Source organism: Pleurodeles waltl, chromosome 10, assembly GCF_031143425.1.
Source record: "Pleurodeles waltl isolate 20211129_DDA chromosome 10, aPleWal1.hap1.20221129, whole genome shotgun sequence".
In the NCBI taxonomy this organism is placed as follows: domain Eukaryota; kingdom Metazoa; phylum Chordata; class Amphibia; order Caudata; family Salamandridae; genus Pleurodeles; species Pleurodeles waltl.
The window spans coordinates 501645291-501669635 of NC_090449.1; the positions used below are offsets into that span (position 1 = coordinate 501645291).

General features: G+C 42.9%; 1 protein-coding gene across 3 annotated transcripts in view; it reads left to right on the forward strand.

Annotated features, from left to right (window-relative positions):
• The window catches only part of SCAP (SREBF chaperone), a 657412-nt gene that overhangs the window by 21424 nt on the left and 611643 nt on the right, over nt 1–24345 (forward strand). Inside the window, exon 2 of one of the 3 annotated variants that reach the window (XM_069210887.1) lies at nt 15437–15557. The exons of the other annotated variants lie outside the window; for them this stretch is intronic. The gene's annotated coding sequence lies outside the window, so the exon portion shown is untranslated. The remainder of the gene's footprint in view (nt 1–15436; nt 15558–24345) is intronic. 3 annotated transcript variants of the gene reach the window in all.

The following is a 24345-nucleotide window of genomic DNA, read 5'->3' on the forward strand; positions in this document are numbered from 1 at the left end:
CTTTATGAATACAATTTACAGTTAAATATGAAGCTAGATCTTATTACATGAAAAAGCATAGAAAATGTTGAAGGAGTTGACCTATTAAATATTGAAGAATGTGTGTCTGTAGCTAGAGGCCGGTTTTCTTGTTAAGTGAATTAATGAATAGAATAGTGGTGGGCTCCTAATCACTGTGAAAGTCTGACTGAAACAAACCATTCACAGCTTTGGGAGTAAGGTCTTACGCTGTGTCAACCGAAGTGTACAATCTTTAGGTTTCACAGTGAGAATTGGCATCAGCGTGTGATCGTGTGTGGTTTTTTTTTTTTGTTTTTTTTGTTTGTTTTTTTAAATAGTCCAGTACTAGACTACATTGGAGTGCTTTCATTCTTTGTATTCATACGAGTGTTATAAATTACCCAGTTCATAAATATTTGTAATAATCTTCCTCATTCTTTGGTATTATGTGCTTTCTGGTGTAGAAGTGTCCAGTGGTCAAACAATTATGTCTGTTTTTTCTCGCCCTGTTACAGTGTAGTGTTTTAACTTGAGAGATCAGACTTTCTATTGTCTTCACAAAATAATTCTTCAGTTTTTAAATGTGTTCAAAATATTTCTGTCGAGCATAATTTTATAGTGAATAGAACTCAAAAAGGTTTAGCACACATCTCTCCTGAAGGCTTTAGTTATAATCCCAACAGGTTTCTTCACTTGTTTGTAATCCTGCTATTTTATACAAAATCCAAACTCCTAACTTTATAGGTGAAGGAATATAAACTTCTCTGTTGAAAAGATGGCTAATTAATTGCATTTGAAGGTAACAATTTTCGGTGAGGCATCTTTTAGTCTACACTGTTCCTCCGTTACCTAAATAATACAAAAATTATTTCACCATTCGTCTCTCTCATCAGACATGTTGGTTTCTCGTACTGGAAACAGACCGCAGGGACTTGGAAACCACTGTGTTCTTTTGTCTAATAACATATTTGTGTTTTTTTTCAAAAAAATTCTGTAATAGATTTTCATGGTACAGTTGCTGTATAAACTGTGATTCTCACATTACATCATCCTGTTTCTTCCCATGATTTCACTCTTATTTGGGATCAAAAGACTGTAAAAAGATTTTTGTTTTGTTACCCTTAGTGTTGCAACAAATATCGTTTTCAAATCTTGCGGGTTTATTTTTATGCTTACCCACTGATTCAGTTTAATTTCCCAAGTAAGTGAACAATTCAGAAATGTAATAAAAAAAATAGTGAACCATAAATGTTAAAAAAACTTTTTAAAAACGAGGGTAAAAATGTTGCTTGCCCAGCTTACATCAGTTAATGCAGGGCGTCTATACAAACATCTATTTTGATAAAGCAGTACTGCCAGAATAATAAAACTTAAAAGATAATAGCAGTGTATACCTTTATATAACACACCAAAAATCCTATTGCTTCTTGGTGCTGCAATATTCGAAGCTTTATGGTAATGGGAAGCTTTAACCCCATTGTAAAATCGTGGCTAGCCTAGTTCTTATGAATATCTGTTAGGCCTAAGCTAAAAACCCCAGCGGTTTGATCTAAAATCCTCATCACTATAGGCAGTCCCAGATTTATGTCCATAGCCCAAAGCCCGGTACACATTTACTTCTATGTCCTGGCGAGTCTGGATATGTGAAGGAAGCACCAGCCTTTTCCACCTGTCTCTTCCAGACAGTGACGCACGGCTGGGCCCTGTGCATTAACCAATTGCACGTCATTATTTAGGTGTTTGAGGCACACCGTACCTTTCCTGCTTGGGAGCAGTGAGGCACCGTGCATCACAGGAAGTCTTTATTACCAAAACCTCGGCTAGGTGACGTCCCTGGAATGTTCATTCAACCTCTGACCTTGCCCCTGGCAGTGAAGGCTGCTCACCTTCAGTGCCAATGCTTGGCACTGGTTACGCTTTAATTGGCATTAATAATTCCAGTCACGGAGAATAACAAACCATATCTTTTGCCGCAGTACATTGTGATTGCGCAACTCCATGTGTCCGGTTTTAGCACTAATTTTATGGATTTTCTGCTGCACGAACTTGACCATATAATGAGGCTCACCATCGCGTGACCCATAACTGGTGTTGTGATTGTACCGTTGTCACTGCTCACGTGTTGATAAAACACTCTAAAAGACGGTATAGTATGCCCTGCCTTTAACCACAGCGACTTCTTGCTGAAAGGATATGTGCATGGAGCGAATGTTCATATTCTGGCCTAAAAGGTGGCGCGCTGCCCTGTCTCCAGGGCTTTTTAATTCATAAATGCCTACAGTGGGTGATCAGCTATTTTGCTGTGGCTTCTCTGAGATAAAATATGTAGATGCCATCAAAGTGATTAAAGTAGAGGGCATAACTGAATTTTAAAGCATAGTACATTTCTTTACCAAAAGGCAACATTGAAAAGCCTGAAAACTGTTTCTGCTTAAACTACTCCATACTTGCATGGCTACTTGGGCACTCAGAATAGATCATTAACGTTTAACCATTCTTCCCTTCTGGTCTTTTTCCAAGCATACCAGCTGGCACACATAACATTACTGTTTCGTTTTATCATCCTGTTTCCCCTTGCCCATTTAATCAGTCTGCATCATAAAATATGGATTCAAGACTGCTTCAGAGTGTGGGTTTTTCACATTGGTCACCATTACCAGCTTGTTACCGTGTCCTCTAATGCGAGTCCATAAGTGTCAGATGGTCACATTGCCCGCTTGTGGCAGATCTTACAATGAAGTTGCTGTAATATAATCTTTGTGCATGTTCACACACTGTTGATCCTTTTTTTATTGTCTAAAATAAATCGACCTCTTTACCCAAGCTAATCCTCTAAAACCTCATATCGGGTACATACAGTGGGCAGACTAGACAGTCAACCAAGAGGATGCCCGCGTTGTTGCTAATCTGGCCGATGCCATTGCGTGATTCTGGCTAGATATTATTGTGTTCCTCAGTTCTATCAGAATTCAGACCTCTTATAAACACTGACATTGTAAAGGTAATACACACATTTGACAGAGTTAGCTAGCACCTGTGACCGTAGAGGAAAGCATAACTCTTCATCGTCTGTTCTGCCATTTTCAATGCAATTCAAAATCGACAGATTAAAACGCTGACCCCCAAAGTAAACGCCTACCAAATTCAAAGGTGTCTTTTGAGTTAACTACAGGCAGATCTTTCTTACCCTTGTAGCTTTAACTTGTGTGGAAGCCTGTACAAGGTATTTCAATCCGTTTAGAGCTTTATAAATTCAGAAATATTTTAAATTCCTTTTCCACTTTTGAAGTTTTAATCGGCTAAACGTTAGCTGGCCTCTCCCACATGCATGCGTCTTGTACCCTTTATCCTGATTACGTAATCCTACAATGTGAATGTTGGCGTCCACCTGTTTAAGGGTCGTTTAAGGTTCGGCGCTTATCTTCTTGTCTCAGTGAGATAAATTGAAGAGCGGGTGGAAAAATAATTAGCGATGCCAGTCGTTTCAGTGTTTGTGAAGGTTTTCTCGGGCTGCAGGTAGAGCCACTGAACACGGATGTGGCAGCAGTGCCGGATCTCTCACTCTCGCAGTGAGTGCAGCACATCCAGCAGCCTGCTTCGAAGAGGGCCCTGCTCACACCCACCTCCGCGCTTCACGGGCTGCCAGAGCTGCCTGACAGACGCAGGGGTCTCTCTTTTCTTTATTCTCCCAACCAAAGGGAGCTCCTCCTGAGAATCCCGAGTCACCGATACACGAAATCCTTTCCACTGGCTGCCTGTGAGCTGCTGGGTGACAACACCGCCCCTGCCCCCCGCAGTTAGGGAGCAAAATACACGTGTTAAAGGAGGGACAACCGTTTCAGTCTCAGAATCTAGAGTGACAAGTCAAACCATAGATAATTGATTCCATTATGTCAAGTAGGCGTGGGAAATTCACAGAATTTCATCTTGCTTAAATATGCAAAATTTGGATTTTTTTTTTTTTAATTATTACTACTTTATTTTAAATAGACATACAGCATTTCGCACTATAGTGTGAATGCGTCCTTGTGGACATTCTGGGCGCCAAGATGAATTTTGCACCTAAAGAAGTGCAAAAACACAAGTGCCACGACATCTGCCTCCTGCGTTTTGATCTTTAGAGTTCCCACCATTGAATTTTTAGGCAGACGGTCTTCAATTAGGCAATCGGGCGTCATTTTAGGAATTTCGGGTAAGAAGTGTAATACGAAATGCTGGAAATTAACGTGAGATTACGCTGGTGTAATGAAAATTTCACCGAGGCCTAATGTCAAGAGAAAAGGGGCAGCAACTGGCTCTATTTACTTTTCCAACCTTTCTGACGGTGCACGGCGAGGTCGCACTTCTGTATGCCTACTGGTTTGTATATGTGGAAGAGTCTTCTGCTCCTCATGCCTAGCGGCACCAAGAGAATCCGATCCCCACAACTTAATGGTTAGGCAGGAGGCCCTTTGGGAACATGCAGTGCTTCTTGTTACTTCCATGCTTACAGGCCCGGTGGGCCAGGCCCACCCAAACATGATGTTTGGCCCTGCCAGTAACAACAAAAGAGGCCAAAGAGAAAGCAGCTTCTAAGTGCCTCCTCCATGTTGGCAAATGTGATTTTTTTTTTTTTCCACTTTTGTTTAATTATCAGTCGGAGGGTAAACGAGAAATCTGTAGAATACATTTTATAGTGCATTGTTTTAATAATATCTGTTTTACATGTGTACTGATAGGGAGAAAAGTACCCCTCTTAGATGATTTTCCCTATTTTTCTACTGTCTCAGACAAAATTCTGGGCATGCATTTAAAAAAAAAAAAAAAAATAGCCAGGTGGCGACCAGAGCTGATGTCTGAAGCAAGCTGCAGTGGGGAGGTGTGTATTGCGGCAGAGGGGACAGGGGTTTACCTGCCAATGATGCAGCAGGTGCAGTGGCACCAGAGCTCAGGTTGTAGGCTACCTCCAGAATTGTCGAAAATTGGGCACACAATGGCCCACCCAAACGCATCCTTGGCCCATCCAGATATAAATTCCGGGAACCGGGCCTGATGCTTAAGGTTCCTTTTCATTACGTCACTGCAGTACGTTTCTTATATGTAGTGGTGACGCTAGCCGATGTCAGACTATGAGAAAATGTAAGCAACAGATGGAGGATGTATCACAGGAATGTAAGGCTGTGCAGTGTCATCTGGCTATTGAATACCAGAGCCTCTAATATTTTCATTTGTTTAAACGTGTTCCTGCTTCAAAGTTCTGCTACCAAATTAATAATTCAAACTTATCAATGAATACCAGCTGAGATATAGGAACTGAAAAATATTACTGCTTTAAGACCTCGTGTATTAAACAGTAAATCACTTTTCTTCATATGTCTCTTGCTGTGGGCTTCACAACATTGTGGTGATTTGTACAGTCAGCAGGGCCGAGTATCGGTGAGACCTTCATCTGTCCACGGTTGGTTTATTAGGGTACCTCTGCATATCTCGTGCAGCTGTGTGTCTTGTTTTGTACAGTGTTGGAAACAAAAGAGTAGCTTAATAGTGCTGGTGAGAGGATGAGGGGGTTTGAGCTAGCAGGGGAATGGCGAAACAAAAACGTTGTTTCACGTCCATAGTTTTGACCAAGGAGGTACATTTTCAAGTCTATTTAATAATTCTGAAAGCCTGTGTCGAGTCCTAGGTAGTGATTTCAAAACATTCAGCAATAGGAGTGGTGCTTCTCCCAAGTTAAGTTACATGGAGCATAGATACGTTTGACTCATCTTTTCTGTTGGAGGGTGAATTTTTAACAACTATCTTCTGATTCTTGAACGTTCTGATCAGAGCACTGCCTTAGAATACACACGGAAATCTTTGCTGTGGTTGCCAATCATAATCGACACAAGCCTTGTAGGCGTTACAGACAGCAGTAGGATGAAACTTGGAACCCTTTGGTGGTATTGGTGGTTTCTTAGAGGAAAGAATTTAGTTTAAACTACTAGTACAATTTGGTAAGAATTACCTTAACCACTGAAGTGCTGTGGCTTTTATTCCACAGAAAGTTTTTATTTTACATTGTGAATCACAATACTCTGTTGATGTGTGCAGTGAAGATTTTCACCATGGGTAACATGTTTATTTAATAACACAGGGGCCCAAATGCCATGGCACTGCACCAGGACCTCACCAGGAGCTGGAGAGTAATGGGGAAGAGTCAATGACCAGATCCTAAATGCCAGTGTAAGCCAGGGCACGGTGAAAACGGACACTAATATGCAGCATGAAACACAAAGGTCCTCTGAGTCACTGTCAAACATGGTTTGGAGGGGCTTTAGGGCAGATAGGTGCTATTGGACCACAACAGTGGTGCTTGAGTTAGTTTGCTTTTGGAGCCCTGAGGTCTGTCCTACAGTGGCTCTGCAAACTGCACCAAGTACACTCCCTCAGTACCTGACTCTCATAGCAGTGAGGGTGACCAGTCAAAAGCTTCTTGGGGAGGTAATGTTGGGTGAAAGAACTCCAAATTCAACATTCAACCAAAGACAATGTTTTGCCCAGTCAAGTACTTATATTTTAGACATCAAAATAAATACTGTATAGTACAATATACGTTTCTGGTGAAGGTTTATTATCTCATCTACCATCCTCAATGAGACAGCTCTGGTGCCCTCTTATCAGGGGCGTAACAAAGGCCCCTGCAGCCCACACTGGGTGGGGCGGTGAGGGGGGTGTAATGATATGTGAGTTTGGACCACTGACTCCACGTTGCACTTAGCCTAGCAGCACACCGTCACATTAGTGACCACCAGCTTCATTTTGCCTATTGACTTTATTTTAGCATTAACCATTACCACATCAAAAGCTGCAAGTGGTTTTTCACATTGTACAATGTGCCCATGTTTTAATTTTTCCTGTTTTTTCCCACCAAGCGCTTCGGCTGATAAGACTGTACTAGGACGGCAGGGAACAGTCTTGTTTTGAATTGGCACCTTGGGATTCTGGCCAAGTCCTGACGTGTTATTTTCAAAGCTGACGTAAAGCAATAAGCATTTTATGAATAAATAAACTTCTGCAGGGAGAGGGAGGTTCTAGACTGCTCCTCTCTTGTTTGCTCAAAGTATGAGAGAGACAAGGTGGACCAGGGACAGAAGGTGTTTGCAGATCTCAGGCATATCCAGGACCCTGAAGTGTGGCATCCTTCCTGTGAGGATAATTGATCTCTCTCTCCTCAATCGATTCTGGGATCTGGTGATTTGATGCTGAATAGGAGGGAGATGAAGCAGTAATGCCCTTTACTCATGGTGATGCATATTTTTTAAATTCATTATTTGCTTTGCATTATAATATAGATCCATATATTTGCTGTGTATATTGCAGTGGAGAATAATTTGTACATGTTTTCATTTCATTGCTGTAACCAGTTTTAAACGCATTCTTTCAGCATGCTAATCTCCTTTTAGGAACCTTGCGTAGTGAAATAATAAATGTTCCTTTCGACTAAGAAGCGCATTCCAGAGATTTTTGTCAGTGCATGAGTGTTTTAGCTCGGTCGTTTAGTGAAGCAAAACAGGGGGTGGGGGCTGGAACAAGCTCCAAGGGCCCCCTCAGCACAGCACCTGGCCTGAGTGAGCCCGGAGGGGGGGCCCTCCATGTACTGTGCAGTGGGGTCCCCCCTCCAGTTTCGTTACGCCACCGCCTCTCACCACTATAAAATTTCGCCAGTGTCTTATTTAATGGATCTAGACCTTAAATTGTCACAGGTGCAGTTCACTCTAGATTACCCCACTGGTTAGATGCATAAGTAAGTTCAATATTTGTCACCGACTCATGTTCACCTGGGCAAAAGCCTTTCGTTCGTATGGCAGATTGCTCTGCGCACTCAGTCTCTTGTGTGCTCAAAGCTAGGCCCCACCTTTACCTGCCTGCTGGAGATGAAACTCTGGGGGCAGTGGCAGATATGATCTACACGGCCACTCCAGCAGTAGTAGTTGGAGCGGCGGCTTCTGCTCAACCCAAGCCTCTCTCAGGATCAAGACAGCTTGACTGCAGTGGGCACTCATCGTCAGTAGTTGTAGACTCCAGGCTGTGGCCTCCACATGTGTGTGTCTTTAGCAGTTGCAGTCTCTGATTTGATCAGGACTTCTGCTTTGGTGGTGGTGCCAAGGGGTCTTCTACTTCGAGATCATTTGGCAGCAGTAACATTCTATCAATTACTGTAGCAGTATGCTGAGCAACACATTGATGCTTTGCTTTGATTGTTTTGAGCGAGTTCACAATGGGAGCTGCTTGTGATACAGGGGGACCCCTCACAACATAGGTTACTGCTGACTTTGCTCCCTCTCTGTTGACTTCCTCAGGGTGTTACTTGCGTTGGGAACACACTGAATTATCCCTCCTGGACAGCCTCTCCTCCTGGGCCTGGACTCTTCTTTCCTTTCAGTAGGCAAGCAGGTTTTCGGGCACTAGGCAGGCTATATGCCCCTCAAATAAGAAGTGCAGACTTTAGGTGATATCCCCTCGCCTGTAGGAGACAGAGTCTCCTATACACAATCCCAGGTCACAAAGCAGTCCTTTGAGAACTTTGCAGAGCACTCCCTTCCTCGTTTATGAATGACTTTGAACTGGAACAAAGTGGAGTGGTTTGGGAGGTCACTTTTATACTCCTTTGCTAGACGGGTATGGACTGATTTCGAAGGTTTCTGAACCAGTTTGGGTTGGGTTTTTTTCATATGTCATTTTCTGGCTGTTTCTCGGACACAGTCTTTGTAGAAGAATGTGGCTCTCACAACAATTAGCAGCAGGAGAATCCAGTAGAAGGGCACAGTGAAATGTGAGATCTCTGAACCTGTCTGTCATCTGTCTTTCTGAAGCCATAATCGGTGACAGGCAAGCACAGGCCCTTTCTAGAAACATCTGCATTTTGAACAACTGTTGTCCCATCCCTGACCACTGCTATCGTGAAATGGCCGTTCTCAGGAGTAACTAATCAGCAGAGCTCTACTAACAAGGGTCTCTCTGAATTTAAAGGGTAGCTTTCTTTCCATCCTACCTCACTTCAGTGTCTGTGTCTCCACCATTCATCCACAGGAATGCAGTTGAAGCACTTTCACTGTTTTGGGTAAGCTGTATACACCCTTCATTCTTGTGCCAGTCTCATTCGGGGGCACCCACAATGGATCTCCCTGTTCTCAGTACTCAAGCTCTGGCCACACACAAATTTACTACAATTTTTGTGCTACACATCCACTGCATACACATACACTCAGCAGGCACACAGAAGTTTAGCACAAGGGCCTGGTGCTTTTATAAACTCAAAACTTTACAGACAGAAAGGGATAGTAGACTGCACTCTCCCTTGAGATTGGGAAAAAGTCTGCTCTGACTTATGATTCACAAAACCTCAGTTCGCTTCCACCACCACTTTATGCAACTTACTGAGGGCACACACAGTTGTCCCTGCCCACTTTGATGGCATGGTTTGTGTGCCCCTCCAGGTCACAGATTAGGTTGTTTAACTTAACGCTACTATGGACAGTCTTAGACCTCTGCACATAAGCTCAATTAGCATGATGGCAGGGCCAAACAAAAAAAGTAAGGATACCAGGTTCTCATGCATTCAGGTATTTAGGGCTTGGCCTACACCCCGTTACCATTCAAGATATATTTTTGTCCAAACTGTTGTACATAACATGGGTTGAACGTTACATAATACATACATGTGATGAGAGGATCTAATACACCCTTCCCAATATATAAAAACAAACAGCAAAGAAATTAAAAAGCAGAACCTAATATAATCTTCCAGATACTTAAAAGGACGGACCACGTTTTTATTGAGAGAATCTTAACTCACTCTTAGTGTCTTGTGTAAAATTTCAAAATTATTCTGTTTCCCTTCCTCATCCCCATCTGGTTTTTGAATTGGTACTCTCCATAGTTCTGCCTACACCACTACACACCCCATCTTCATTGACAGAGTCAGTACTCAATGGTCTGTTCAAATCCTCAGTGATATACAGTTTTTAGCATTTGGCGTCTGTGCACAATTATCTTCAGAGCTCCCAGTTGGATTCAACAAAAAAAAATATATTCTTTTAGGGCATCAGCTAGTTGCAGTTACTGAACTTAACTGACAGTTTAGAAACCTCCAAAACACTTTGTGGTTCAGACTACTTTCACAAAGATTTATGAACCATACTATTCTTAACTCTCACACAGTTACCAATGTCTAAATTAACATTCAAAGTCATGCTGGAACCAGTTTTGAGACAGGATCTCTGCCCCTGAGTTAGGTAAACAGAAATACCTGTAATTAAGTGCTGTCATGTGATAACTCCAAATCCTTTCTCTTAGAAACTCCCTAATACTCTTCTTATTAATTCTGTTTGACCTTTCCACAAGGCCACTTGACTGAGAGTTATAGAGTGAAATAGTCTAATATGTAATACCATGTGAATTGAGAAAATCTTGAAAATCACTTTCATCCTATTACGTGACATCCAGGATAAAAGATCGGTGCGTGGATTGTAGAGTCCAGAGGTAAAACCATCCAAAATGTACCCCCTTTACCCTTGACGGTAAATTAATTTAATGTGCAGTTTTCCAACCCTTTTCACGTAATCAAAGTATTATGGCTGTGAAATTAACTTTCAAGAGTGAACCTTTCCAAGTAAAGTTTTTAAAATGTTCCACTCGCCTCTATGCAGGGAGTGCTTCTTCTGCATAGTGCTGTGAGATTGTTCGCTCCCCATAAAGTCCTAGAACCAAACTCAGCTGTCTTTTCTTTACCATTAATGATCTGACTAAGAACAGCCACAACTCCTACAGAACTAACATCTATTGTTCAGTACATTGTTTACCTTTTAACATAGTTTTTAGGTATAGGAGCTTGAACTATTAAATTTTTCAAGCAAAGAAAGCTTTCTCTAACTTATCAGCCCAAAGCTAGCATTTTGTCCCAGCCAATTTTTAATTGTTTGCAAGCAGACTTGCTTTTAATTAGTACATGTGGGGACAAAGACAGAAGCCCCCTCAATTTACAATTTGAATGACTTGACGATGAAACTTGTAGGCTTAACCTTTTTGATTGTGAAAAGCCTGACATTTCCTATTGTGCCCATAAGGCAGCATTTCTCTTTTCTAGGACTGAAGGCTGCTGGTGCACAAATCGCTGCACTATATATCAGACGTTGCAGCATTAGATGTCCCTTGAGATAACTCTTTTGGGTATACAATTTGCACCCTCCTTGGTCTGTGAGGTCCCTAAAGAAAGGGATCCAACATGGAACCTCAACTGAAATCTTATAAATATTTGTAGTAGTATTTAGTTGTATGTGCGTTAAAGTATATTTCCTTTTTAAGGAAAAAGCAATGGTTGGATATTGATTTATTGTGTTATTTTTGTGTGTTAACTGAGTTTGTAACCTACAACACCTCTTCGAGTCAGCATTGGTGTACTCTGCCTCACTACCATGGGAGTAAGATTTTACATTGTGAACTCTTGGACAAATGTAAGAGGAAAGTGTTCTACATTACGAACTCTGTGATTACTATAGTAGGAAGAACTTTCTTTTGTAAAATCATTCACAAACACCATAGGGAAGGGCCATTCATTTTTTAACAGTAAAATCTTAAACAGATCTCAAGTCAGGCCTCGAGAAATCTACTCACCCATTCGCTGTGGTGAGTTAGATTTTATCAAGCCAAGCTATTTTTAGGTCTTGCTAGCCCAGTCTGGGGAGATAGATGGAGTTGGCGAAGTACAAGTGTTCTGTTCATTCAAAAAGTGAATTAGCAAGAAAGATGCCTTTAAGTCTTGCTTTTAAATTGTCACATTTGTGTCTTCAAAGACAGAGGTTAAATGTCAGCATATGAGCTGTCAGTTGTGCTGGGGTAGGGCAGTGTGAAATGAAAGGCTGTAGGATGTCACTTTTTTGTCTAACAGTATTTAAATAGCTTGTAAATGAACTGTACAGATATTTCAAAATATATTTCTGTAGTTAGGAATGCACTTTTTATAATTTTGAAGTGTGATGGAAACAAAGATTTTCTTAGGATCAAAACAAATCGGAACACTTTACTTGGTGAAGTGCTAATGATAAATATTTGTTGAAACCCAGTTTCTACATATTCACGTATGTAAGCTATGTAGTTTTATCAGTAACACTGCATGTCAGTGAGAATGTTCATGGCTATTGTAATGGAAATGTGCTGTCTGTAAATGGCAGTGTGCTACCACATCATGCTTTAGTAATATATTTATTAAAAGTGAGAGTTTTTGATCATGAACTGAGAAACATTCTTGTACTAGCCCTGGTGACTATGCTATTAGTGAACTAAGAGGCAAGTCAGGTTTGATGTGTGGCCGAGATTTGTATTGTACAAGGAGCAAGACCTCAGTCTAGTAAATCAAACGAAAGAGTTTTTTTGTAGCAGACTTGCTGAACTCACATATTTGAAGGTGCGCCCATATGTGATAATGAAGCGTGTTAGGTAGGTCGAATAAATTATTCAGTTCACTAGATCTGGAGTTTGGTAACATTTTTATGATTTTTCAAGGCTAGTTCAGCTGGTGCTAGAAATGTCTTGATTTCACTTTGTACTTTTGTAATTGTATATTTATTTAGTATTTAGTTGTGTGTGAATTAAAGTACTTTTTTCTCTTTAAAAATACAGACACAGGTCTTTGAGTAATTAAAAGGTTTTGTGGGGTTCGTTAACTTTTATTTAACTCAGAGTTGCCTTGATTTTGTTCTGTTGGCTTTATTTTTTTAGCTGTGTTAATGTTTTATTCCAGGTACGACTGACTTTCCCCTTAAACTTAATGAGTGGCTTGCTTCATTTGCATGTTTTATGACAAATAACAGTTTGAGGTATAATGTATATAACATGGAGGTGTTGGTACCAGAGAACCATCCTTAGACCTAGATCATTGTTTGATAGTCATTGATTCTAGCCCCTGCTACTATGACCACAATGCCGGTGTTGCCATCAGTGTTGATCTTAACTTGACAACATGAAGGAAGAAGGTATTTGTTGCTGCTCTCTTTTCAAGGGTTTAAGGAAAATTCTTCCTTGCTTCTTACTTAAAAGGTGGAAGTTGGTGATCCAGTCGGCTATCTCACACTCCACTATGGGAATGCAGCCTTGCTTGACTTGTCATAATATCTTATTTGCTGCCGTTAGTGCATATGGGACCTGCCACTTTTATTACTTGCTTCACCTCCGCAAAATTCTGTTAAATCCTAGTTGGTTTTCTTCTCCAGATTATCAGTGAATAATAGATCTTAAGACACTACATGGGGCCCAAACACTCGCTGGCACTTATCCTGAGTAGATTAGCTATTTGCTTCATCTATACATGCCTTCTCACATCCTTGCTTCTGTCCTTTTAGTGGTGCCGTCTTCCATCATGCCAGAGGAGGCAGACGCTGCTTGGTTCTCACTCCCATTCCAGTACACTAGAGGTAAAAGACTGGCCATTTGAGCATAGTTTGAGCAGTTTGGTTGTGGTTGTGCAGGGCACAGCGCATTAAAGCCAGACCTACTGACAATGACAATTTTGTTTTATTTCTCTATTTTCACCTAATCTCCATTCTGGAGTAGAACCCCTTCCCCGCCCAACACTGTTTACAAATCAAATTTAAGTCAATGGGAGTTGCTTCACAAGGGCTCCCATTGACCTTGATTTGCTCCTTTTCAGTTGTGGGCACTGGTCCCAGCCACACAAGTGGTGTCGCGTTTTTAATTAGCACAAGTGGGGTAACACTGGGTGGTAGGATGTTTGTGGATTCCTGCAGATTCTGGAAGTTTCCATCAAAGGATGTAAGTAAAATATGTGATTTCAGGCATATTTTGAGGTTTGCAGGGCATTGTGGGTAAAAAAAAAAAACTCATGAGATCTACACATATCACACTAATCTGAAGTCCCCTGGTTGTCTAGTTTTCAAAAACGTCTGTGGTTTGTAGATTTACTTGGGTGGCACCACAGCATGGCCCCATATGCCGCAGCTACCCCAAATGCTTATCCCTCAAAGTAGCGCTTTAGGGCCTTTTGTGTCGTGGGCTTGTAGCCCACCCACACAAGTAGGGTACAATTCTTATTGGGGCAGAAGTGGAACTCAAAGTGGTAGAAAATGTGTGGCTCCCTGCAGATTCCAGAACTTTCTGTCACAGAAATGTGAGAAAATGTGTGTTGTTTATATTTTTTTTTAAACCAAAGTTTATTGTTTGCAAGGGCGTCTGGGTAAAGTTACCTAGTGATAGCCATGTAAGTTACACACTCCTATACTCCCCTGGTTGTCTAGTTTTCAAAAATGTGCTAGTTTGCTAAATTTACCCAGGTGTCGGCTGAGCTAGGGTCCAAAATCCACAGCTACCCACTTTGCAAAAAAAAAAAAAAGGCCAGTTTTGAGTGGAAAAATTTGATTTGTCCCTGTTGCATTTTGGGCTGTTTCCTGTCACAGGCACTAGACCTACCCACACAGGTGAGATGCCATTTTTATTGGAAGACTTGGGGGAATGCTTGGTAGAAGGATGTCTATGGCTTCCTGCAGATTCCAGAACCTCACATCACAGAAATGTGAGGAAAATGCATTTTTTGTAAGCCAAAGATTGAGGTTTGCAAAGGATACAGGGTAAATAAACAACCTAGTGAGAGCCACGCAACATCTCCACCCTGGATTCTCCCAGGTGTCTACTTTTAAAAAAAATGTGCAAGTTTGCTTGGCTTCCATAGGTGTGAGCTAAGCTGAAGCCTGAACCCCACAGCTACCCGCCCACCTTGCAAAAAAAAAAAGGGGTCAGGTTTGTGTGGAAAAATGTGATGTCAATGTTGCATTCTGGACCCTTTCCTGTTGCAGTCACTAGGCCTACCCACACAAGTGATGTACCGTTTTAATCAGAAGACATGTGGGAGCATAGAATAGTAGATAATTTGTTATTACTAATTAGAGTTCACTGCATTTATGCCTTCCATGTGGCAGCCTCTGTGGAAGAAAGGAAGAAAGAAAACATATTGAAATCATATGCAAGTATGGACACCAAAAACTTCAGTGATGTACAAATAACCACTGCTCCTAAACTCCACATCTTGTGCCCGTTTTAGAAATACATAGGTTTCCTTGATACCCATTTTTCACTCTTCACATTTCACCATATGAATTGCTCTGTACTCATTACACAATGACAACCCATTGTACGATGCAGCTCAGTTGTTTGCTCTGGGTACCGTAGGGATTTGGAGAGCTTACAAACCCTATATATTCTCAGAAGGGTCCAGCAACTTAATTGTATACTGCTTTTGTAAATTGACCATCGTGACAAAAAGTTACAGATAAAACATTTTCACAAATGGGTGCTTTTTCCTACTCATTTTAAATATTTCTTTATTTCAAAATTTAGTTTCTTTGAGAAAACATTGAGGGGTCTACAATTATGACCCATTGCTGAATTTGGAATTTTTTCTCCTTTTCAGAAATCTACAGCTTTCCTGGATCACCCATGGGTTTCACTCTGGTTTCCACCACAAGCTGGAAATAGATTGAGAGTATGAAAATAGAAAAAATGGGCTACCTCTTTGAAAAATGCCAAACCTGGTAAAAAAACTTTTTTTTAAATTCAGCTCTGTATGTTCCTAAAAGCTGGGAAGATGGTGACTTTAGCACAGCAAACAGTTTATTGATGGCATTTTTAGGGAAAAACAACAATTTAATCCATAGTACTTTATTCCTATTCCCCCCCCTAAAAACTCAAAATGTTGCTATATTTTTCATATATTCTAGGTCCTCTCCAGGTGAGTTGCCACACCCTGGGCACCTTTAGAATCCCCATGATTTTGGGAAAAAGGGGGCAGATTTGGTATGGATACCTTATGTGGAAAAAATGTTATGGAGCCCTAAGGGCAGACTACCCCAAATAGCCAACAAGCATTGGCAAAGCCAATCTGTTTCATACTATGCGAGAGCTAATGACTTCGGCCATGTATTTTAACTGTGTTGTACACCAGTGTGGCAGCTGTTCAGCATGACTAAATGTTAGTGACGTGGAGTGGGGTGGGTTAGATTGAAATAGTGTAGAGTGGAATGGGGTTGGATTGGGTTAGATTGGAGTGGGGTGGAGGTGGGTAGATTGTATTGGGGTAGATTGAGGTGGAGTGGGATAGATTGGAGCATGTTGGGGTGGAGTGGGATTTAGTGGGGCGGAATGGAATGGAATGGAATGGAATGGAGTGGAGGATGGATGGATGGATGGATGGATGCAGTGGAGTGGAGGATGGATGGATGCAGTGGAGTGGAGGATGGATGGATGCAGTGGAGTGGAGGATGGATGGATGCAGTGGAGTGGAGTGGAGGATGGATGGATGGATGGAGTGGAGGATGGAGTGGATGGATGGATGGAGTGGAGGATGGAGTGGAGGATGGAGTGGAGGGATGGGTGGATGGATGAGGAGTGGAGTGGAGTGAGTGGATGGAGTGGAGTGGAGGATGGAGTGGAGTATGGATGGATGGAGTGGAGTATGGATGGATGGATGGATGGATGGATGGATGGATGGATGGATGGATGGAGTGGTGGATGGATGGATGGAGTGGTGGATGGAGTGGTGGATGGATGAGTGGAGTGGATGGATGGAGTGGAGTGGAGGATGGATGGATGGATGGGTGGAGTGGAGGATGGATGGATGGGTGGAGTGGAGGATGGATGGATGGATGGAGTGGAGGATGGATGGATGGAGTGGAAGATGGATGGATGGATGGAGTGGAAGATGGATGGATGGATGGAGTGGAAGATGGATGGATGGAGTGGAGGATGGATGGATGGATGGATGGAGTGGAGGATGGATGGATGGATGGAGTGGAAGATGGATAGGTGGCTGGAGTGGTGGCTGGAGTGGTGGCTGGAGGGATGGATGGATGGAGTGGAGGATGGAGTGGAGTATGGAGTGGAGTATGGATGGATGGATGGAGTGGAGGATGGATGGAGTGGAGTATGGATGGATGGATGGATGGATGGAGTGGAGTATGGATGGATGGAGTGGATGGATGGATGGAGTGGAGTATGGATGGAGTGGAGTGGAGTGGAGTATGGATGGATGGATGGAGTGGAGTATGGATGGATGGATGGATGGATGGATGGAGTGGAGTATGGATGGATGGAGTGGAGTATGGATGGATGGATGGAGTGGAGTATGGATGGATGGATGGATGGAGTGGAGTATGGATGGAGTGGAGTATGGATGGAGTGGAGTATGGATGGAGTGGAGTATGGATGGATGGATGGATGGAGTGGAGTGGAGTATGGATGGATGGATGGATTGGAGTATGGATGGATGGATGGATGGATGGATTGGAGTATGGATGGATGGATGGATGGATTGGAGTATGGATGGATGGATGGAGTGGAGGATGGATGGATGGAGTGGAGTGGAGGATGGATGGATGGAGTGGAGTGGAGGATGGATGGATGGATGGAGTGGAGGATGGATGGATGGAGTGGAGGATGGATGGATGGATGGAGTGATGGATGGATGAGTGGAGTGATGGATGGATGAGTGGAGTGATGGATGGATGAGTGGAGTGGAGGATGGATGGAGTGGAGTGGAGGATGGATGGATGGATGGATGGATGGATGGATGGATGGAGTGGAGGATGGATGGATGGATGGAGTGGAGGATGGATGGATGGATGGAGTGGAGTATGTATGGATGGATGGATGGATGGATGGATGGAGTGGAGGATGGATGGATGGATGGATGGATGGATGGAGTGGAGTATGGATGGAGTGGGGATGGAGTATGGATGGATGGAGTGGGGATGGAGTATGGATGGATGGAGTGGGGATGGAGTATGGATGGATGGAGTGGAGTGGGGGTGGGATGGGGATGGAGTATGGATGGATGGAGTGGGGATGGAGTATGGATGGATGGAGTGGAGTGGGGGTGGGATGGGGATGGAGTATGGATGAGTGGAGTGGGGATGGAGTATGGAGGATGGAGGATGGAGGATGGAGGATGGAGGATGGAGGATGGAGGATGGAGTAGATTGGGGTATGTTGGAGTGGGGTAGGTTTTTGTAAAGTGGATTATAGTAGGGTAGGGTAGGGTAGGATAGAATGGAGTGGTGGTATATTGGGTTGGGGTAGATTGTGGTGCAATGTGGTAGATTGGGGTGGGGTAGAGTAGAGTAGAGTGGAATGGGGGTGGGGTGGAGTAGGATTGGGATGGAGTCGGTGGAGTAGGATTGGGATGGAGTCGGTGGAGTAGGATTGGGATGGAGTCGGTGGAGTAGGATTGGGATGGAGTCGGTGGAGTAGGATTGGAGTGGGGTAGGTTGGGGTAGAGTGGATTATAGTAGGGTAGGATGGAATGGGGTGGTGGTGTAGTGGGGTAGTTGGGAGTGGGCAAGTGTAGGAAATTGGCTCTGTGCACACTATCTCTCACTTTGAGATAGTACATACAGAGTCCAAGGGTTCCCCCTAGAGGCTGATAGTGGCAAAATTAGATAATACTAATGCTCTATTTTGTGGTAGTGGTGTAATAGCACACTGCCATAACAGACAACACATTTTCAATTGAAATGGTCATTACCATTGCACCAAAAGACAATTTTACTGAACACAAATGATAATGTGTGCAAATGTCATCACCTATGGATTGATGTGTTTTGATCACATTCAAATATTTGTTTCCACCACACTTCAGAATTATAAAAAATGTGCTTCATATGTACTACTTTTGATATATTCTGAAACATCAGCACAAGAACATAGTAAACAAGGTTTGGGGCAATGGAAGGGATGAACCCAAACTGTACAGCTTAAAGCAAATAAAGCCAGTAAATAGAAAGCCAGAAAATGTGAATTACAGACCCCAATGCTAATGGTAAGCAACGAACAAAATGGATTCCTAAGTCATCTTTCTGAATTTCCCCAAAATGTCTTTAGCTGCGCTGTCTGGTAGGTTTTGATCTAAAAAAAGGGCTCCGTACTGGTGGGGGAGTGGAAACACAGCAGTTAAAGGGTTAAACTTTAACTTGATGTCTGATGCTTTTCCAAAATGTGATATTTAGAGCAATATTCTGACAGTTTTTGACGTTCTTTGAAGCCCATTGAAGGACACCCTTGAACATTGCTTTAAATGGGCTGGTACTGTCCGGAAATGAGTACCGGAACCTTTTTTAGAGGGAGAGTACCTGCACTTTTGAAGAAAAACGTAATACTTTTCATTGGAAGAATACCAGTACTTCTCAGGCACAAGCAGGTACTCTGAAACAGAGTACCTGCACTTCTATTTTTCCATTTAGAGCACTGCCCTTGAACGTGTGACTTGTGCTGTTTGAATGGCCCTTGCTCCTCTGTGTGAGCGCACCCACAGCTCGGTGGTTACTGAGTCCATGCATTTCTGGGGCTTGGAGGCATTTACGTGGAAAGCTTCATCCGTGCCAAACACATCATTAACACGGCTATGCTTCTCTAAAGAACTTAACATTTTAAAGCAACACGCAGCATCAGAATAGTGCTCAAATGAAGGTGACATCCTGGGCACTAGATTAACGATAATGCACTCGGAAGATGTTTTAAAAAATGGTAACTTGCTGTCCAGCCTCGCCGAAGACATACAGCCCTGAATATTTCACGCTGCTTTGGTTGAATGCAGTCATAGCTCAGTACGTGTATTGAATTCACTTGTACCTGCAACGGTGGGCATTGAGAACATGCAGAGCAAAGGATGGAGACAGGAAGGCAGCTGGGGATTGTGGATAACTAGCCCTCCATGGGATGCATGTTAAGCTGTTCTCCACAATCACCCATGGGTACTGAAAGTATAGAGAAAGGAGTTTTATTGATGCTTGTACAGGAGGCTACAAAGATGCTAGCGGCGCTTCAGGCAAGCGCCCAACTCCCCGACCCTTAGATTATGTACGTTCTGGGCAGTGCTTAATTTGAGCCTGTGGTTTCTGGTGCGGGCATCAGCACTTATCTTTGAGGGCCGGCACTTATTTTTCTGCCTCAAGCATTTACCGTGAGCAAAAGACTCATACGGGAAAGATGGAGGAAGAGAAAAGCGAAAAAGCGTCACAAAGGGAGAAATCAGAAAGCTGCAAGAGTGACCTGAAGAGGTAGGGAGTGGCTATAAATGGACTAAAGAGGCCCGAGATGGCTTGAGGATTACGCTTCCTCAGTATTCCATGCTTGCATGTTTAATTGCGGCAGCCGCGTGTTTCAGAAGAGAGCTTTGGACACCGGCACATTTTTTTTTACAAATTGAGCACTGATTCTGGTGACTGCCTTGAAGTCCATTAAACTGTACACCAAGCTCTGGGGAAAAAGAGAGAAAGCAGATCACCGCCCCAAACCTTGCCAGGCCCTTCTTTTTAATGGCTGCCTATATTTAACTGCCCTGTTTTGGGCATTAATAAATAAAAACATTTTATTTTTTAATTGTACCTCTCGATGCAATGCGTTCGAGTACCATTACTCAGTGTAACTGAATGTAAGTCTCATTCTTACTAGCATCCCTGGCAGTAATGTGGTCATCCAGTCTGAGTGCAGTAGTGCCAGAGGTATTGGGACCCAAGAGATAAATGAAGCACAGACCCCCACAAAGGATGCTGTCCACTATTCTCTGGCCCTCAATGTACCAGAATCAGAGCTTCTCTGGCCCCTCACTGTATAAATGCTCCTTGCCAGTTCCCTGCGAAGCACCCTGCATAAAGTGCATTGTAGAAGGTGGGCGAGAGTAGGGAAGAGTTGATGGTCGAGTGGAGCTCAATTGAAGAAGGGCTGTGGACCCATTCATCCCGGTTCCTTGTTTCTATTGCCGAAGGTAGTTTATTTTTGGGTTGAGCGCGCCAGCGCTTCCGGCCTGTTGTTACCTATCTGTGGTATTTAACCATGCCCATCTCACACCCATCACTTTCACTCTTTCATGGGCTTGCCTTTTAGAACGCCTGTGAGGTCATTGGTAAATGCTTTACGTTTGTCCCGCCTTGAGGAGGTTTTGTTACCTACTTGCAGACTGACCCTGTTACATGGATAATTGCACGATTGCCGATATACTTCAGCGTGGACGACCTTTTTTTTTTAACTTTTGTCTCTCCACTTCCTGCTCCATGGCTGCTATGGCCCTCACAGCGTGAACTCCATCGGCGGTATTGGAGCGCTGGTCACATTGTTCCCACTGGTTACCTAATCAGAGTCCTTTCTTTTGGCTCTCCCATTCGCGCTCTACAGCTTCCCCCCAAAACCCTGGTAATTGATAAATGCTTTACTGAAAAAAACAAAAAAAAAAAGAAATTGCAAAGTGACAGTCTGCACAGCGGGAGAGCTGATACTACAATATTCACTGTACTCGTGAAAACTCGACCCATAATGCTTTGGAAGTCTTCTTTTTCACAACATGTTTGCCCATAACTCAACCTGTGGTGGTCCTAAGGCAATGGAACCGCCACCAAAACGTTCAGCACAACACACTCTTTCTGTTTAGGTCTTCTTTGGGTCCCCACACTAGGTTAGTGGGGACACCAAAATAATAACCCCTCCCACCAATCAGTGCCTTTTATAAGCTCTCTTATGGCTGGAACTTTTGTTATATAGCTGTGTTCTAAGGTCCTTAGTATTGCATTGGCCTTGCCAGGCCTAACTTGTGTAAGGCACTGTGCTCTCTAGGGTCTAAATATGTGGTTCCACTGTATTGCATTTTACCATTCTGTTTTTATGTAGGTATGCCCTCTAGGGACTAAGTATATGGTTACATGACCATGTTTCTTACAAATGCTATGTTATTGTGGTGTCCTCTAGGGGCTGTTCTGAGCATTACAGTCAACATATTAGAATATTTGCTGCACTCTGTTGTCCCATAATGCTTTGCTGGGCATTCTTTTACAAAACATTTTTGCTCATAACTCAGCCTGTCATGGTCCTAGGACAATGGGACCACCTTTGTTCACCACAATGTGTTCTTTCTGTCTCTCTGGGTACCCACACCAGGTTAGTGGGGACCCTAAAATAATAACCCCTCCCACCATTCAGTGTCTTTCTAATCTCTCTCATGGCTGCAGCTTTTGTTTTACAGCTGAGAGTAGTTTGTGTTTTAAGGTTTTTGTTTGTAATATCATTGCAGTAGGCCTGTTAGCCCTGAAAACGTGTAATGCACGATGCGCCCTTTAGTGGTTAAATATATGGTTACACTGCGTTACATTTGGCCATTTTCGTTTCATGTGGTTATGCTCGCTAGGGGCTAACTATATGGTTACATGCCCATGTTTCTTACAAATGCTATTTTCATTGTGGTGTTCTCTAGGGGCTGTACTGAACATAACAGTCTAATTCCCAAAGTTTATTTCTGATAAAGGTTTTTATTGGGTTTATATTATTAATTGTATATATTTTGTTAATTTCTCCTTATTGCAGTTATAACCATTATTCAGGCCAAATTAAGATAATTATTACACAATGAATGTTTGAACAATTGATATGTTTGGATGACCCTTCTAGTTTATTTTTCTCATTACTCCTCCATGGCTACCTTGTGTCTTTTTGGGGGAATTGTGTTAGCCGGCCAGCAAATCTGATGGTGGGGTGGTGAAAGTGGTATTCTATTGGAATTAGCATGGCAGATTAAAATTAGGATGTTAGATGCCAACATTTTCATTTTGGGCTGCAGGTAAAGGAAGAAGGTGAATGGAAGTGCTTTAGTTCTATGCAGGGCCACTGGAATTATGTGGCAGGAAAAGACCGAATTATGAGGCAGGGTTGACCAATTTGTGTGGCAAGGAAAGTGTAGTTGTGAATTTACAATGCCAATAGCTCTAATTTAAGCAAATGCGGATTCATTGCATTGCAAATGCTTGTTATGGATGTCTCCGTTCTCTTTAAATAAATATGTTGCTATTTTAAACGTTTTGTCCACGCTTTCTCTCGTTTAGGGCCCCTTTCTGTATCCCCTCGTGCCTCAGTCCCTTACGGTCTCCTCGAGGCGCTGTTTAGTCCCACGTTGCACTTTGCAAGAAACAGATAGTAAATAAACATTCATACCCCACTGTCGGGCCCGATTCGTAACACTCTTTAGTGTCTCACTCTGACTTAATGCGTCCCTCATCCCACAGGGTGTCTTGTGACTAGAAACTGTTGGGTTCCTGGTAAGCGCAAGGCCGGCACTCAATCTCATTGACATGATTGATGGCACTCTTTACGTTTCAGATCTATTTGTCGGATGGAGACAGTGTTCGCTGACCTCGGCCTTGGTGAAGTTTCGAAACCTCTGCTGCTTATCGGAGTTCAGAGTCCCCCTCGGTGTCCTTGGGATGCACAGCAGTGCCTCATGCTGCCGGCTGTCCTCGTGTAACGTGCGCAGTTTGAGGAGAACTTTGTTAGCGGGTCGCTCATGCTCGGTACTGTCCTTATGTTTTGAGTGTTTGTATAGCTCCTACTACCCCTGAGGAGGTGCCGGAACGCTTTGCGGTCGTGTAGCACACTTTTCTGTGGAAGTCCTGTGTTGGTGATTTAGTCTTACATACGTGTTAGTTTGTGTTTTTATGCATTCTCCAGAGTTCATCTCCTATATTTCTTGCGCTAATCCTTATAGACTGGTGGTAATTGTCATGTGTTTTAATTTACATGGGATGCTTTCACTTCCATTAGGAATAGGGACTTGCATATAAAGGGCTTATTTACGTGGTCTGCGTTTTCACTGAGACCGTATGATGCATTTGTCCTCAGTTGCTTGATGGCAGGTGTGATCTCGCGCAGGTTGCTCACTCCATAAGCCTCGCTGTAGGTATCTTCAGAAAGACGTGTCCTCAGGAAGGATGAGAGGAACGGAGCGCTGCAGATCACATAGCCTAAACATGTAGATTCCACCTAGAGCACGGGCCGGCAGGAATGTGACCCCGTTCGTTGATTTGTAGAGAAAGGGTGCTCCTTGAAGAGCCTGGCTGCCTGGGGAGTAGCAGCAGAGATGTCCTGAGCTTTCCTGGTTTTCAAGACGCCGACACTCTCTAAAGTTCGAACACTGCTGTAAAGTGTCCCAGTGCCTCGTCAGTGCTGGACGAAAACACCCAAATAAAGAGACGTGCTAAAAACTAAGTGCCAACAGGACGTCAAGTTTTTGATTGCTTTGACGTTCGCAGAAATGTCTCGTGGCTTTAAACTGCTTCGAACTTCAAAAATAAAATGTCGCAGAGATTACACGGAAACACCAAAATAATAATTAAAAAAAAAAAAAACATGAAGGGAACAAATTTACAAAGGGTGCTCTTAGGGGAAGGGAAACCTCGGTCTAACTATCGCGTGTGAGCGAATGGGTGTATGGCTTGTGATGGAGATCTCCCTCCGTTAACAGCCTGTGAAGAAAAAAAACCACGGAAAGGGGTTGGTGTAAAAAAAAAA